Source organism: Parambassis ranga, chromosome 10 (genome assembly GCF_900634625.1).
Source record: "Parambassis ranga chromosome 10, fParRan2.1, whole genome shotgun sequence".
In the NCBI taxonomy this organism is placed as follows: Eukaryota; Metazoa; Chordata; class Actinopteri; family Ambassidae; genus Parambassis; species Parambassis ranga.
In genome coordinates, this window is record NC_041031.1 from 18377895 (window position 1) to 18395766 (window position 17872).

Sequence of the window (17872 nt, forward strand, 5' to 3'; positions counted from 1 at the left end):
AGGTAAAAATGACTTTCGTCCTCCCTGTGACATCCTGTCCCCTATGAGATATAACACCCTTTCTTCATCTGCACAAACCTGTGAGTGATTCTCAACAACCAGCTATCCTACAACACAGTGGCCACTGTTCAGGCTTGCAGATTCGCGCCTTTACAACCGTCACTGGATCACACCCTCCGTCATCAGTTCTGAGCTCCAGCTCTTGTCACCTCCAGCTGAGAATGCTGTGATGCTGCTCTTATTATTTACCAATTTTCACTAGAATTTTGGCTCTGTACACAGACTATAATACATATCCCGAAGCAGAGCCGAGAGTCCAGAATGGTGCACAGATGCTTGGACTTGTGCACCGAGGCATTTTACTTTCAAAGACGTTCCTGTGTTCTCAAATTTGAGGTGCATGTGTCGGTTCCCTTCTCCCCCTAAACAGCTTTGGGATCATAACAAAATGTAATATAAACCAAGATAAAATGAGCCTCACTTTGCCTGTCTTTGTGGCCCTGCTGAATGTGATTCCATCAGCTTGTGGCAGTGAACACTGTGCCATATTCACTCCTAGAGATGAGATTAGGTCGGCACTGAATGATGTACTCATCCACCCGCGACCCTTCTCAATATGTCACTGCGACAGCAGAGAAAACCTTGAAATGTTGAGGAGCTTTGTTGCCCCAAAAGAAGCTGTTCCCATTACCGAAAGTATTCAAAAGTAAGGTCTGGGGTGCCTCTGTGAATGAATGGATGTCCAGTTTAGCCTGGAGATGATCTTGAAGATGGTACAGCCAGCCATGAACTGACGAGAGAGAGTTTTTCCACAAGAAAATAATTCATCAAAAAATCAGTCTGGTCTTTATCACAGCTCCCTGGATGATGCAGCTGGGCTTCAGTCCTGATAGTGATTGATTATGAATTGTGGAATGTATACATGATGCTATCACGATCAACAGTAAAAGACCCCCAACATACATTTGATTGAGATGCTAGCACCGATGTTCAACTGTGCATGAGGCAGCCATAAATGTTTGCATTCCTTTTTCATAGAAAGGGTGGAAGCTGAGCCGGAGTAGACGCCCTCTGATGCACATACTGTATTAAAGGTGTCTGCGTTGCTCTTAATGCACCCAAGATAAATAGCCAAATACATGGGATCTGTGTTATTTTCAGCTTAGCTCCCTGTAGTCATAATGTGCAATGAAAAATGTTTGTAATTGTTCTGCTGTATTTGTGCACAGCAGGTGTTCTAAAAAGGCAAATGCAGCATTTAATAAGCTAAACAGAGATAAAAAAAAAATATAAGCAGCAACCTCCGGGGCTGAGAAATTAAACCAAGGGGAAATGCCAAAACAGTTCCACAAATGACCAGAGGATGGCTGCAAAAGTGAGTCGATACATGTTAAAATGTCAATATTTACAGCTTAGTACCCCCTTAGTAGCGTGTCAAATGGTTTATTTACCTCTTTAGTGAAAGAAGATGTCGTGACACACAGAGCTTCAAACCTCAGCAACAAATCAACTCCACTTTAATATACTGTCTATGATCCACTATTGACATAGGCTATAGTTGTAATGCTGGAACCTATAGATATATTACACATAAAACAGGCAATTATTTTGACATTATTATAAAATGCCAACATGCATACTCTGGAAATGAATTCACTTTACCCTGTTTGCGAGCATTGTGCTTTCTCATTAGATCAACTTATTGTTTTACGACTGACTGTGCAAGAGGAAGAAAACGCCAAAATATTGCCAGCTAAGATAAGGAAATATCATAAAAACACCATGTTTTAGGTGCTGTTAGCACTCAGTGGCATTTATGTGATTAGTAGACGTTGAAATTATCAGCTCTGTCCGCTGCCTGAGAGCCGCGCCCTGCCTTAAAGATCTGTCCTATTCAATTTAACGGCATGTTGCCCTCACACTCCTTAAGTATTTGCCTATCCTGTTTTGAGGCAGTACATCACGTCTATTTTCTCATTGAACAGGACACTCTACAGTTCAAGCTGAAGATGGTGCGACCATTTCCTCCTACCCAACTCTGCCGCTTCACTTAGCTCAGATTTAATTAACTCCATCCAGCCTTACTGCTGAAGTGATGGCTGCAGAGGACTGCCCATTGAGGGTTTCTGATCAACAACTGGACAGGAATACAAACTAGGACTTCCAAGCACAAGGAAAAACTCAACCACAAGCTGGTGATCGGCTAGTGAAATGCTCAGAAAGCAACACAGGGATTATGCTCTTTGCTAAGGGCCGAGCTTTTCCCTCCACACCCAGCCTTTTATTCTTCTGGCATCCCTAACCTCCCTCCTCCCTCTCTGATTTTTCACTCCTGTGCTTAATTAGGCCCTACAGTTAAACAATGCTCTCAGCTTCCGAGGGTCCTACTTTACCGGCATTAAGTAAGAGAGCGGCAGAGAAGAGAGGGGGGGGATTCATATTCAACTCACATAAAACGGCAAGAAAAAAAAAACCCCTGCTGACATGCCATAATTCACACCCCTGACTCTGTGGCTCCCCTTGTGGGTGAAAACGAGCTGACAAACAAAACACTGCACACACTGGTGATGATAATACATATAACACGCGTTTGACATGGCAGGGTGGTCCGTCGCTCTATTTAAAGGATAAAAGAGTGGCATCTCCATTTAAAACGCCTGCACGCGTCTGTTCGGGGGCCTGAACGCTGCTCTTCCTTGGATACCTGGTGATCCACGAGGACTCCTCCACAACAGTGTCAGCAGCACTTGACGAATGTGCTAGCCCTGCAAAATGCTTGTACAAGCACAAACATATCTGAACTATTTATCTTTCCGCTGGAAAATGTATCAGAATATGAAAGCATATCAGCCGCATCCATTTTGCTTGAAATAAAATCTGACAATACCAGGCAGACACTGGGCAGATGATAGATGGCAAAACGTAGAAGAAAAAACAGAAAATTGCAATTTCACACTAAAATTATTTCATGTTTAATATCCGGTTGGTTTCCTTGCAGCTATTGACATTTCAGTTGTGAAGAAGCAATTGTAAAGTTTGATGTGCCTTGAAACAACTGCGGCTGGATCGTCACTGACTCATATTCAGTATAAAATGTTTTGCCCCATGGATCACCTTTTGTGAAACCTCAGATTTATCAACTGCTCTGTACAAACAAATACAAACGTCTCCTGTGTTTTATGTATTAACAGAAAGTGTATGTGAGTTTCCTGCGGGTGTTTTTCAGTTCTTCGCATCCATATAATGTGAGTGTGACTGTTTATTCCAAGGACACGTCCTGGTATTGACTTCTCACTCTGCTTATACAGTGCTTGCAGTGTGATATATACCTGCTTTGATTTGGGATTTTCTATCCTGACAAGACTTCAAGATTGTCCTCACGAGTAAAATGACAATAGAGGTCAAATTCTGAGCGAATTACCTCCATATAAGCTAAGAAAATTCCATAGTGTCTGGTTGCACATGGGATAACTTGATTGATTGTTATGTGGGTCACGATGTGACGCTGTGGAAACTCGGATGGTGTTTTTATCCTGGTTCCTATCATCGTGCTTGAGGTATGATATCCAGGTTTCTATCCAGGTCTCTACAACTAATATAAGCTGTTTATGTGTATAACGGGGACAGAAGCACAGTCCCTGTTACCTTTGAGTATGGTTGTTCTGCCAGTTTATACAAATAAGGGAGTATATCTGTGGATGCTCTCATTCATCCAGGTCTTAGTCATTTCCAAGAGTTTAAATCGTGGCAACTGGACTCAAGGATTGTTTTTTGAAGACGTTTCGCCACTCCCCCAAGTGGGTTCTTCAGTTTTGCTACTTTTCTGGTTTCACAACCTTCTTCAAAAAACAATCATTGAGTCCAGTTGCCTCAATTTAAACTCTTGGAAATGAGGGAGTAATCTATAGTTTCCATACTAGGCTGTTAAGAGATGACAGGTATTAAACTAGATTTTAAGCATAACTTTGGATCAAAATTCGTTTTACAGCAGAAACCTTCATAAATGTTTCTGCACTTCAGTTTCTGTGTGACAAAAGGAGATATCAGAACATGGTTCTTTCACCATGTCTGCATAAAATGTGATAGTAGCAGCTATCTCTGAATTAGTAAGTAAGAGTCACTGCTTTGGAGCTCTGCCCATTATTTTTGAAACTCACCTTAGCACCAGCTGCGTTCCCCTCCTGCCCTTAACACATAGCCGACTGCTGAATGACAAAAGCAACAGGATTCCTAACTGAGCTGTTCCAAGACTTACTGTCACTGTATCACTGCAGTGTATAGAGTCAATGGCACATTTTTCACTCTGTCTGCTCTCAGCGAGCAGCTTGAAGCCTTGCTGAGCACATTAATCCTCTGGGATGGGGCCCTTTAGAATCATTTATTCACAGTTGGGGGTAAAGCGCTGAGGAGTCAAAGGTCAGTTCTTGGCTATTCATATCACCATAACCCTCGGGCTTTTCCATCAATGTACAACCTCCATCTGGGCGCAAGACCACAAAGGTCAAGATGCGAATTGTTGAGAGTGCCACTTTCTGAGATTTTATAGTCACTTCTTTCTCAAACAATGTGCAAACCAGATATGCATATCATATCTGGTGCAAGTTGTGCACAGTGACATCAGGCCTCTGTCCAGTCAAAGGTTTATATTAAAAACTAAACTTCATTTTTATTTGACTTTATTTGATGAGAAGCCATTACATAATTGGGAATGATTAAATGTAAACAAACAAAAATACAGACCCCAATATGTGTATTTAAAAATGTCTGACAGCCTGTGCGTGAGTCATTAAAGCAAACATAAAAAGCCTTGAGCAACAGCGGATATTACATAGGCATGCAAACATATTTTTTTTTTCTTTGGGTCAAGCACTGCAGTACACGATAACTCTAAGGCTAAACTCTCACTGAGCATTCATTGCCAGGAAGCCTCCTATTCATAAACTGTAAAACAATAACAGCATGACACAGGAGCAGAACATTTAAATAGCCAGAAGAACAATTCACATGATTTCACATAATTACTATCCATGGTTGTCTATTCAACATGGGAGCAAATAAGCGCTCCTGGCAGAACATGAGGGGGAAATTAAAATGTGGAGTTTTTCTTGTTGAAGGCTGGATTTTCAGTGGCATGCATCCATTCTGTAATAACTCTAGTTCACTGCACCTTTCCTAACCTCAGTTTGGAAAGTTTAGAAAGTTAGTTGTGTCCTCTTTAGGCTATTTATACTTACAGGTATTAGCTTTGCCATATATTATAGCAGGTTGCGCCTTTAATTTGTGCCAAGAGCTGTAGCCTGGTTGTCTCTGTAAAACTCCTAGTGGATCCTTGATGGAGGGATTGATAAGGAGAAAGAAAAAAACATTGGCACAAAGTTTAGAAGACTTAGTTAGGGCCCCCTGCCATTTTGTGGTTTCACATGCGCTAAGAACTTTCACAACATGACTAGCTACACCGCTTGGCATCCCTGTCAAAAGCAACAAAATCAGTGGTGCTGCTTTTGGGAATTTTGTCCTCTTTTCACCCAGCTCCGTGGTGCATCATCACATTGGTAGTGCAGCTTTTACCCATCTTTCAATTTTTGGCATTGTTTGTGCTTTCATTATAACTACTCATCTTCATGTACCCTCACTAATTTGCCATTTGTGGTCGCCTATGGGGCCATAAAGCAGAAACAATGATAGAAATAGACAATGATAACTATGGCTGGGATTCTATCTTGGTCCACAGCAGTGTGCACTGAGGCACATAAAAGGATATGTTTCATCCTTAAAGTAATGCTTTCTGCAAAGATCTTCAAAACGAGTTAATGATTCTAATGGGAATGGGTTTAAATCCAGTCTTGTTGAATACAAATTAGCAATTTGTTTAATGTTTTATTGTTTTAAAGTTTCTTTTTGCATTTCATCGATGGACAAAATATGGAGGAATAGATGCTCCAAGATACATGAAAATTGCCACTAATGTACATGCATACAACTGCAACTGCTTCTCTCAACTGTCAAGTCTCTGTCTTTACACTAGCTGGGTAATAAAATCAGAAGCCCTGAGACGTATGGTACAAGGTCAGTCCTGATGTCTGTAACTGCCACAGGTCCTCTTCCCACATACATTAAGTTCCAAGGTAATCTATGTGAGGCTGCATGGTAAAAGGAGGTTCAGTGTATCTTTTAAAACGGAGCTATAACTGGAATTTGTATTTTTTTAATTGCAGGACAGTTGAAAGGTCTTTTAGTGCAGCAGACTGTGTGATGTTATATAAAAATGAGTGCTGTGCATTCATAGTACTGCATAGTTAAAGTGGTTGTGATTGTGTGCCACAGTGAGTCCAACACTCCTGATGTCTGACCCTGAAATGTAACATAAAAACTGTCTCTCTGGAGGTGTAATATACTTCAATTGTGCCCTTGACTTTAGAACTAATGCTTTTGGAACGCTCTGTAACATCCTCATAGAGGGCAGGATCCCTGAAGAATGCAGACTTTTCTCTTAAATTGTGTAAATGTAGCCACATCCCTGTCATTGCATTACACCTTAGGCAACAGCCTCACTCTCCATCTGAGTGCAGTACAGACCGTAAGTGCCAGAGGACTGTTTGGAAACCTTAAAAGCACCCAATGCTCGCTTTTGTCTCCCATACTCTCCTGCTTTTATATAACAAAAGAAACTTCATTTTGCTGCTCAAATACAAAACAAAGCAGTTCAAAACTCAAACTAAACGCTTCAGCCTTTCTGTACCATAAAGAATCAAAGGTTGATATTTCCAACACAGTTATTACTACAGTGCAGCGGGGAGAGGTGAGTGTGGGTAAGCAAAGATGAATGTACTCATTCTGCACTCCAGCCCACCGTTCAATACAGTGGAAGTGTCCTTGTATGTGTAGCCGCTCTTGAAGGATATGCTTGTCTGAGTTCTGAGGTTACGCACCGAAGGAACAGGCAGCAAGCAGACAATCACAGAGGAGCTGAGTGCGTTCATTAAGGCTGTCAGTTAGCATGGGCCTTGATTAATTGCACACTGCATAGTGGCAAATTAAGGTAGATCTCAAGCCAACCCCCCCAAATAATTAGGTAAGAATAGATTGCAAGGGAGAGGAGGGTGAATACTGGGTGCCTGGTGTCACTCAGTCTGTCGTACATGTAATAAAAGGTCTTACACTGTGTAAGCATGGGAAATAATTGCGCACCAGATCGTGCTGATACAGATTTATGCATAAGTATGTGCATGCATTGTGTCTGAGTTTCTTTTTACTTGCCCATATATATACGCTTTGGGCCATAACAGCTACATTACAGGTGACAGCTTTTCCCATGCAGCCCTGCAGCAGACAGGGCTTTGTGGTGGGTCTTTAACCAGCTGCCTTTTATGTAACGTCACTGCAGCTGTTGTCACACCTGTCATTTCAATGTGAATTGTATCATCTGATCATGCTGGGGTGCATTATCTGTCAGGGCTCTCTGCAGCAAAGAGAGGATGTAAAATCCAATGAGCGCAGCTACATCCTGAATTCGGCTAACACTGGACTCTGGGGGAAAAGTGAACACAATTTAAGCACAATCTAGACATTCTTGTTGTTGCGTCAGCAAAGCTGTACCCCACGGTCATTCCCCCAACCCTCTGCAACAATTCCCCAGTGGTGACACTATCCCACCAGCTATGGCCTTGATCTCAAACCCACAATTATCCTCTCTCACTGCAGTGTTACTGCTCTACCAATGCACTATTACTCTATGTACTATATGACAGTTTTCTGTCACATTTCAGTCTCCAGCCTCCCGTGTGATCCATCTGATGGAACTAATTCATTTCAGGTTTAATCAACGCTGCTACACAAGAGCTCACACTTCATTTGCTTTCATATGTAACGCTAACCTGAATCATATGTTTAGGCTTCAAATCTCAATGTTTAGATGCATAGTACACTGTGCACTGGGATGTAAGCATTTACACAATGCTTTTGATGACTACAGCTGCTGATGTTGCTGACATGCAGTGCAGGCATCACTATTGCTGAACAGCATTTCAGTTCCAAATATTCTAGATAGATAAACAGGTATAGGTACTACATAGTACACTATGTATTTTCCTTTCGTTTGCTTCTGCCTGGGTCATTTAACAGACAGTAAACATGTATCTTTACAACATAAGAGAAGGAGAAGTCCTCATCATGCCCCACGGGTACTTTTTGTACTGTCAGTGCTCAACCGTTTAGACCTTGTAGCTGAACTACACAGCATGGCTGAAAACACATTTGAGTGCATTACATGAAGGGTGCATTGACATGTGTAGGAAGTCTGTGGTAAACAGACAACACTGCTAAAGTTCCTCAGTGTGCAGTCAGTGGCCTTTACATAGTGTCCAACACTAAAACAGCCCCAGGGAAGTGTTTTTAAGTGTTGATCCTGCAGGGATGGACACTGAGCCTTCTCCCAATTGGACAGGGCTTAATCTTCTTATGGGCAGGTTGTGTTGAGTCCATTAAAAATGGTGTCTGCTTTCACTGGCAGGCTGTTCGCGCTCTGTAACCAAAGATCAGGCTGCTGATTGTTACACAGCTCCTCCAGGTGGGATTTATGAGTCTTTTGAGCAATAAAAAAGACAAACCAAAACAAATACCTGCATAAAAGAAATGAGTGGGCATTGTTACCGAAAATAGTGGGAAACAAGGGCCATGGTGCTCTGTAACCTCTCTCCATTGTTTCTGATCAGGGTCGACATCTCGGAAGAGCAGTGGTAATTAACATGATCAAATAAACACCCCTGAATTCTCATTTACTGTCTGTTCCTTGTGCATCAATTTACTACCTGCCCATGTGCCCTCTGTCTTACCAACAATAAAGACAGACAATCAAATGTAATAAAGTTCTATAACTATATTTTGGTTAATTCACTCCTATGAAGGCAGTGCTGTCAGTATGCATGCAGTTTTTTGTAGTTTTCAAAAGAGAAAGAGGGGAGTTTGTACTCCACCCACACATGTTCTGTGTACATTTGGTCTGGTAAGTCTACTTTACTAACAGTTGATGTACAGTGCAGTCACAGAGGCTGAAAGGAGTTCTGTAGCAGACAGATGACAAAGTCTAATTATCTTCACCCAGCAGCTAGTCTTAGTTCAGTGGTTGGTCAGACGCAGGGGCTCATCTTGACATGAGCCACCACCTCTGTCCTCCCTGTTCTATTCCATGAGCGGCTCCATAGGTGAAAAGCTTTGAAACTTGACATGGCCCAGTGGCTATCACACTGGGGCAAAGGGGTCACAGTCTGACAGAGTTCAGAGACAAAGCCAGTCACAGCCCTAATAGCCGTCTGTTGGGAAGAGATGCTCAATAAAAGGAGAAAGGGTCAGTGCTGTCCATTATTAGAAGTAAGGGGCAAATTCTGATTAGCTAAGAACGCCTGAGCTACATTTAAGTTTGACAAAAATGTGAAGCGTCTGGGTCTCCAATAATAAACCCACTGTCAGACAAAAGTGAGACCTGAGAGGACAGGTCTATGGCTAATGATGATTTGGCTGCTCTAGGTTCAAAGGCCACAAAGGGAGAAGTTGGAGTGTATGCCACAGGCTATTGATTTTACATCATACGGCTTGCAATGGGTTAAACATATACACGGTCACACCACCAACAGAAACTTGCTGGGGATCCCAATATGTAGTTATTAGTCATATAATTCAATATATTACTTTATGCACACTGACACTACACCCACAACCGGTTAAAGGTTAGGTGTTGATGAGATAAGGCTGCAGTTCCTCAAAAGGCCACTAGAGACTGACTCATAAATCACTACAGGAGCCTAAACCGTAGTCAGTCAAGGACAAACATGTGCTTGGTATGCACATGCTGCATATATACAGTGAAAAGGAGATCTGACAAATATGGACACTTGCAATAGGACAAGAGAAATTCTTCCAGCAGCTGGGTAGAACAGTTTGTAGTATATAGATGCCTGACACTGCAGCAGATTTTCACTATAGTGACAACCTTTTAAAATGTACTGATAGTCGCGTCTGCCACAAATTATGTTTGTGTTTTTGAATTGGGACTGTCTGTGTCACTCTCCCATGTCTCTTTCACTTTCTCATAAAACAACAAGCTATTTGCCACGCAGCCAGAGCATAAACATCACAGTCAACAGATCTCAGCATGCATCTTTCAAACACTGATCAAATGGCTTTTTGAGATGTGGATTCCCCAGGAAGTGTACATTGTTTTTGAGTTATCCAATTTGAGCAGTGGGTGTAATACACCTCAGCATAAAATTGGAATTATCAATGTGAACAGGAAAGAAAAGAAATTGAGCTATAGACATACTGTTTGAAGGTGAGGGTGGAAGTGATGTAGTGTGACAAAACAAATACAGAAGATATGCCACAAGGGAGCACTATAATAAAGGCACTGATGAGGAGAGGGGGAGAATATGGTTCAGATTTAACATCACTGTAACACAGTTATGTCTGTGTTTTTTGCCCTTGCATAGGTGAGCCTGGGTGCATTGTATCCTGCTCACAAGGCCTGAGCCAACCAAGAAGCAGCTTGGAATTCTTGTTGCGCAATCAAAGTCCCTGGAGTAATCTATCATAAGAACAGAGTGAGGACAGGCAGGAGGATGCCCATTTCATTCTGAAGTGTATTAAATCCCTACACTCACAAACCAGTATACGCCAGCCTGGCAATGTAATTTTTGAGGGGATGTGGATACAACAAGCAAAGAAAAAAAAAAGAAGTATTTATAAGGCTGGTGTTGACACTAAACCAAGTTTGGAATGAAGAATAAAGGATGGCAACACGCCTCAGTGATTGGCCGGTGGAGGAACTCCCCTGTGTCCAAGCAGATATGTCTCTCCTTCTCATCATGGTGGGGCAATTTTGTCCCGGTTATAGCTCCTCCATCTTCTCTCAAGCTACTCCTTATTTCAGCATTTCAATTTCCTCCCTTGTGCAGGCACTGAGTGCTAACCTACTTCAGACTTTCATTCAGACGAGAGAGAGAGAGAGAGAGAGAGTGCAGGGGAGACGATTGACATAGAGAAAAAGAAAGCACCAGAGACAAGACACCGCTGGCCACATTAGGTTCTGTGTCCAATATTGCCAACATGTGGACATGCTGACACAAAGTGCAAAAAAGATATAGTTGTGGTTAAAATCCCTTCCTTACAATCTCCTATGTCCCCTTTCCTTTTGGTTAAAAGAGATATGTCCAAATGTTAAACTCCTTTCTATCATTTTAGGAGACATTCACAATCAACTAATTCTGTTGGAGGACATATTGAATTAAATAAGTAGCCAGACAGCTCTGTGTCCCATGAATATATATCAGTTTCCCTTCGAATACATTAACAGTGGCACATGATGTCACCTATCTGTTTAAATGCTGCTGCAATTACACCCTAAGATCTGAATTGTCATTTATTATTAATTCCTAAAGTCAAATTATTTCCCGGAAAAGAAAAGCAAGTCCAAACCCCATTTGCGGTAGATCTAATCAATTAAAACCAGCCCAGTGTCAGTTTAATTGAGCTTGTTGCCATCTGCAGTCCTACCTTTGCTGTCATCTAGAGCTGCATTGTGGTGTCATCAGATAACGTGAGTCCCTGATGTAGCTACAGTAACCGTCCTGAAGGCTCGGAACACGACAGGACTTTTTCTTTCACTGTATCTTCATACCCTTAAGTGTTAGCATGCACATTAATCATTTTCATTTCCATTTCCCCTTTCCACAATATGCTTGTCACTGTCGCCTTATCCTCGCCTCCCCACCTCTCTTGGTTTCATCTTTCATAGTTCTCATCTCTGCAGCTCCTCCACAATATCTTTGCGTCATCCCCTCTCTAGTTTCATTTTTTTTTTCCTGTGACTGTTTGCAATGCATCATATCCTCTTTCACCCACCCAACGCCTTCTCTTCCACTTCAACACCCAGCAAAATCTCTTTTCCCTTGTTGCCCAATAGCAATGAAACATTTAACCACTTCTCCCCCCCGCCCCCTAGGGTCCCATTGAAATTGTCCTTCAAACACTTCTGCACAAGCTCTCTTAGCTTTTCTAAAAGACAACAAGTGGCATCAGAATAGATAGAAATCTGAAAACAAAGATACAATCTAATATAGAGAACCCCTTGTTAATTCCCATATTCCAATGTGTAGGCCTATATTGTATAAAATTTTAACACATTCTTCCAATAATCCTTTGCATAACATGTAGTGGACCCCTGAGAGTTCCAGTTTTATGTTTTTTTCAAACAGTAATCCAATGAATGACTGTGTTAACAAAACCAATTGTGAAGCAACATGCAAGAAAAAGTGTTTAGCCGAATGAAAGCATACAGACATAAAACAATATCCATTCCATTCACATTATATGCAAATCATATCATCTTAAAAGAGGCTCATTCATTAAACATTCAGACATGGCTGTGTGCGCGGCTGCTACAAGAATATAACAATGCATGGTGTCAGGCAGCACCTTGCACTGTGGGCTGCACTCCCTTTGGATCCAACCCTTCACCTCCATCACTTCATAAGTGTGATGCATGAGACGGGAGGAAGTAAGATGGAGGCCACTTCCCCGCATCCACAAAACCATTTGGGACTATGAATGTCCTCATACCTGCTGCCACAGCCTCCAAGTGGTTCCCGAAGTGATGTGAAGGTACCCCCCCCCCTTTTTCTGAAAGTGGGACATTGCCTTTCCCTAGAGAATGTAAGCTCCCAGCAAGTGCCTGCTTTCTTTTCCTGAGCTGTGGTGTCTCTCAAAGTCTGCCCGACATTTAAAGGATTTGGGCCTTCAACTATCAAAGGGTGGCATAGCTGGGACTGTGGGAGAGCCGTGGCTTCAGCCCTGAGTTTGATCTAGCCCGGGGCAGTACGGGTCAGCCTCCCAGATTAGGTCTGCTTTGGGGAGACACTGCTTCAGATAAACCCAAAGAAATTCAGGTATAGCAAATAAGTGCTTCTAGCAGTTTCTTGGCCTAGATAGACAGCTATGGGGCAAGGGTCTGAATTCATTACCAGCTAACAGATGCTTTCTGCTAGTATAATGCTCACTGTGGGTGTAAGCACTGATGCTGAAATGTAAACTCGATCATGTTTTCTTATTTCTGTCTTAAGCTTATTGGAAGCATGTGGAATACAAACAGTTGTCAGCTGTCGTTCTACAGAGCAAGTACAGCATGTGAAGACCATTCCTCAAGAATGTTTCATTATGACCATAAATGTTTGAAATACTCTTCATACTCATTGTTCTGAAGATAAAAAAAACACCGGTGAAAGAAAGCGGTATTGTCATCTATCCTTGAAAAGCCTGGTCTCAACCCTGGCTTACATAACAACATGAGAACAGCTCTGACATCCACCTTTCTCTCTCTACAACACACTGAAACATGCTGCAGCCTCCCAGATCAAAACCGCACAGAATCCTAATGACCTCTCCGAGCTGTACCAGACTGAATCCCACTGAAACTACACTACATCTCTCGTCTAAGTTACAAGTGAGTGAATCCTTTTCTCAGACTCTGAGCTCCTCACGAGCCTCATCCTTCAGGAATTCAGTCTTTCCACATAATCATTTTCTAACTTTAAGCTGAGGGAATGTGTGAGCTGGATTTTCAATGAAATCTGGAAAGAATATCACCTCATTATTACTCCTATGGATCAGACCATGCCAAGATAGTCACATTTTCTATTACTGCCATTATTATTATTATTATTATTATTATTATTATTATTATTATTATTATTATTATTATTATTATTATTTAATAGCAACTGGATGCATCCATGGCCATCATCTAGTTATTAAAAATAAAAAAGTGACAGTGCAGAAGAGTTGAGCTGAGGATTTAAACATGGACTCTGTCTGCACTCAAATCCAGTGGTCTCCATGGCAACAAAAGACCAACTTGTTCTTCTATAGCCTGCAAAACAGTCATGAACCAGAGGAGATACACATTTTTTCATATAGGTGTGACAAAGATGTCACTGACATTTGACACATTTCTGGTGGTGTGACAATGTAGTTCGTTGGGAAAAAAAATGTAATATCACTTTGGGAGTTTTTCTTCTTTACACCTGCCACCTCTTTAGAGAGAGTCATTTGAGGATGAAATGAAAACATGGAAACATAAAAAAAATACGTAAACAGCACTTACCTACATCAAGGGCAGCAGAGAAGAAAAAAAGAAAACAATATTAAAGCCTTTGGGAAAACAGAACAAATATTAGTGTTACTTTGAGTCAACGCAATCTACACTATTCTTGCATGTTAATTTATGCTTAACACCGTAGGAAAAATACATAATTTTGGCATCACAAAATGAACTGTGGATACACACATACACAGGTTTCTATTCAGCCACTCCTCACCAGGAAAATGAGGTGTATATTTCAGTCCTTAAAAACCTAACACATGTGTGCGTATTTCTCCAACTGCGTTTAGACTGAGACTCAGCACAATGGTAGCCCAAAAATGGCGACCACAAAGAGGAACAAACGAGGAACGAACGCTGAACCCTAGCCGTGAGTGAACATGACATTTAACCATAGGTGAAAACAAAACTTAACAGTGGGTGAAAGCTAAACAGCTCATGGTGTCAGGAGGACTCAAACTACAGACTCCTTGTAAGGGTCCACCTTGCTGCCTGTATCGTTAGCCTACCCCTGCCTGTACTGGTCTGTGATTGGACAAGGTTGGGCAAAACATTTCATGTTCCATTAGCATAAACGTTACCATGTGTTGGGTGTGGATGACGTATTATCAACCAAATATGGTGTTCTTTTGTGAGAATGTGTTGTTCCTGTAACCATTTTAAATGTTTCTAAGAACAGTTCAGACTCTAAGGTATTACTATCAATGGCACATCTGCAGGATATTATGATTTAAAGCTACAGAGCAGAACTTTTGTCTTTCCTGTTTCTGGCAGCAAGAAAACTGTTGTTAAATATTTTATGCTGCTGATTAACAGATAATTTTTCAGAGATACTAAATATTTTTTTCAAGGTAAAGCCTGCAAAATTATGATTGAAGCCCTTATTGTGTGTTGTCCCAGGAAAGCTCTGACCAGGAGGTATACATCATGTGGATTTACTCGTAACCATTAAAAATATAGATGGTCGGCATCACATTTTACAGCTTGATAGGATCCCTGGCCCAGTCAGCTAAGTCTGGCAGCCAGTAACCAATGTGGGGGGCGGAAAGTGAGTGGAAAGGGTGAAAAATGACATCCGCATAACTGGTCTCACCCATACATCTTTCAAAGGGCAGTTTTTCGATGGAGTGTGAAAAAAGCAAATGGAGACATTGGGTGGAGACGGTGTGTATGTGGGCCTGAGAGGTTCTGCACTGTGATTCCTGTAAGGAGCCGGGGCCGGCCATAAACTATGTGCTAATATTCATTCCTTTGGGATGAGCCTCGATTACTATTCATTATTGGCAGTACTGAATTTTCTTAGCTACGTTTCCTGGAAGTCCCAGCCAGGCGGCATGGCACAGAACATTACTTTCAAAGGTCATAAAGATAAGCCTGAATAATTATTTTGTGGGTTTATGAGTGATAAGCACCTTGCATGCAACTCAAGCATAATTCAATCAAACTAATCACAGACGATAATATAACAATAACAATAATTAATCAGAGAAATTATTTTGTATACTTAATCATGAGGTGGCAATTGTGGATTGTGTGCGAGTCATTAATAAGAATAAACAGCAGTGTGTTGCTTTAATAAACACAATAAGAAAACACAAAAACAACCTCTTTTTGCAACCTCTTACCATCTCTTTTATCTCACCCATTCACATCACAGTGCCCTGAGATATTTGTGCATTTAAGTGAAATTATTTTCAATGAATTCACATCCACCCCCAAGGCTTCAGTTTATAGCCATCCTTACAAATACATTTTCTCTCTAAATTAGTAAATGCTTTCAAATTTAGTTTCAAAGAGCATCCTCCTGATGTGTTTGACTTTTTTGGTCTTCTCCATTACAACAAAGGCAATAAAACACAGCATGCACCCTGAATACACAAATCATTACTGCACTATGAGCAAAACAATAATAATAATAATAGACTGATGACAGGCGCTTTGCCCTCTTTTCCCACTTGACAAACAGATTTGCCAGAAACAAAACTATTCAGCAAATGTTAAAAGAAAAACAATTTAGCTTGGAGTGACTGTGTGATCAGAGGAACAGAAGCAGGCTGGAGTGATTTCTAGCTATACAGCACCAAGTCAGCTGAGAAATCGCCTCCCATAAAAAGCCTCCTGTGGTCCGACAGAGAACACGACAGAGCGTTAATTACCCAGGCAACACCAGAGAACAAGGTAAAAGGCGTGTTAATGAAATACTAATAAGGTTCCAATTTGAGTCCTTCGGCTGTGCCATCCTCTAAAGTGATCTCAAGGACTTCAGCTCCTTCCATAGCTCGTCTCTGCTATAGCTAATTACTATCGCTTACATGACAGACGGCAGTTTAGAGACCATTATTTCTGGGGAATGAATCCTTTGTGTGCTGTCCTTTGATGGAGGACACCCAGACCGATTTACTGGATGTCAGAATTGAGGGACAGAGAGAAAGAGAGAGAGAGAGAGACAAAAAGCTAAAGCCTTCTAAACTTCTGAAATGAGAATCGGTTCATTGTCTGCCAGACATTTTGCCTCCTCCATTCTGTCAATTAACAGTTGGGGAACAACCTACTTTTTTGGTTCTCAAGAGGGATAATGTTTATAGTAGTCTTTGTAACGTTCTAAATTTGTACAGCTGCAGTATTGAGCTGAAAAGCTGAGTAACCACATGTCCATTTTCTTTTTTCTCTCCCAACTACAGGGAAACTTGTGTTGGTCTTCAAAGTTGTCCAGCAACTGTAAATCTCAGGTTAGGATCTTCATGAAAGGTAATGGAATTTCCACTGTGGGCATCCTGCAGGACCAAACAGCCATTTCACAAGACTGTGCACCACAATGAAGCACAAACTGATAACATAAGTCAAAGAAAACTCTTCAGCTGTTGGAGTGTAGCAAGTGGAGGAAAAGCAGACAGGGACGGGAGCTATTCTCAAAGACATTTGAAGATACAGCAATTTCTCTGAGGCAATCATTTGATGCTCTCATCCTGTGATGGCTGAGTGTCACTACTTTTGCGCTCCCATCACTCAAGTGCATCCAGCACTCCAAGAAATTGATTGTTGGAGGATAGGGCTGGAATAGTGCACACATAGAAAAGTATACTATCCTGGCATAATACTGTTGTCTTTTAGCACCCTGCCTGGAGCTCTTGGTGATAGCTTCATTGTTAGCTCAGCACTGTACATACAGTAATTCTATATGTTCAGCACTTTGACAGATGGAATAAACTCCCACTGACCAATAGGTATACTGGACACTACAAAACACAAACAGAGGAAGGAAACTGTACAGGTTTGGTGGGAGAAGTTCAAGTCATACAGTATGTCCTTTATTCTATTGTCTTTGCCCAACTGTATGCATATCGTCTTTCTTTAGTCAGATTCAAAGATTAAGAAGTTGCTGTAAACATGCCAACTCTCTACTTTTGCAGACCCTTAACAGCTGTCATGGCATCTACTCATATTACACAGAAGCTGAACTCTCATCGAGTACAACTCCCAGATATCAGGTACGGTAACGGATTAGTTCAGCAGATTATTTCCCCCCTCAGAGAAAGTCGCCTGTAATCATCAGACTGCACTGCCACAGGTTTCAGTTCTCCCTCCTGATCCCCTACGAAACATCCAAAGCATCACTCTGCACCAAAGTGACTGAAGGCCAAAGGATGTTAATGAACATCTTTCACTTATTCCTACAATAGTTCTATCATAAAGTGGCTTTAAATAGATTAATTCCTCCAATGCACC